A 1,179-nucleotide genomic window follows, 5' to 3' on the forward strand; every position below is an offset into this window, starting at 1 on the left:
AAGTTATGGTTGAGCTGACTGAGAATGGAAAGAAAGCCATGGTCAACAAAGATAATATTCAGAAAATGAACGCACCTAAGTTTTCTAAAGCGGAGGACATGGCAGAATTAACATGCTTGAATGAAGGGTCTGTTTTACATAATCTTAAGGATCACTACTATTCAGGATTTATCTACACTTATTCTGGACTCTTCTGTGTAGTCATAAATCCTTACAAGAATCTTCCAATTTACTCTGAGAACATTATTGAAATGTACAGAGGTAAGAAACTTCATGAGATGCCTCCACCCATCTATGCTATACCTGAATCTGCTTACAGATGCATGCTTCAAGATCACAACGGCCAGTCAATTCTTTTCATGGGTGAATCAGGAACTGGGAAGACAGAAAATAGTAAGTAAGTCATTCGGTATCTTGCTCAGTGGCTTCTTCACATAAAGGAAGAAAAGACCACAACAAATTCCTGGGGAGCTTGAACGGCAGCTTTTGCAAGCAAATCCAATTCTGGAATCATTTGGAAATGCGAAGTCTGTGAAAAACGATAACTCATCTTGCTTTGGAAAGTTTATTCAGATCAACTTTGATGTTGGGGCCAACATTGAAACATACCTTCTGGAAAAGTCTCGTGCTATTTGTCAAGCAAAAGATGAAGCCACTTGCGACTTTTCCTATCTTCTACCAGTTGTTATCTGGAGCAGGGGAACACCTGAAGTCCAGTTTGCTTCTTGAAGGATTTAATGACTACAGATTTCTCTCCAATCTCTATATTCCTATTCCGGAGCAACAAGACAAGGATAACTTTCAGGAGACAACAGAAGTGATGCATATAATGGGCTTCTCTCAAGAAAATATTATGTGTATGTGTGATTTATCTAAGATTCTGATACTCATTTTCATAAGATTTATGGATTTGGTGTAAGTAAACTAAATTTCAAACAATTGAGAAACTAGTAAGAACTGCCTCTAATTTTATGAAATCCTGAGTCGTGCTTTACTGAAAAGCTTTGTGTAACTGATTTACATAGCTGCATACGGATGCTGCATACGGATGTAATGGTTTCTTTCTTCTTTGCATCAAAATAAAGTAATGCTTAAAGTAGTGGGGGGAAAAAGAAAGATGGATCAGTAGGTGGAAAATATAGCCTTGGTGTAGAAATGATGCATGATAAAATTTTGTAA

The sequence above is a fragment of the Chrysochloris asiatica genome, unplaced genomic scaffold (assembly GCF_000296735.1).
Source record: "Chrysochloris asiatica unplaced genomic scaffold, ChrAsi1.0 scaffold00006, whole genome shotgun sequence".
NCBI classification, from domain to species: Eukaryota; Metazoa; Chordata; class Mammalia; order Afrosoricida; family Chrysochloridae; genus Chrysochloris; species Chrysochloris asiatica.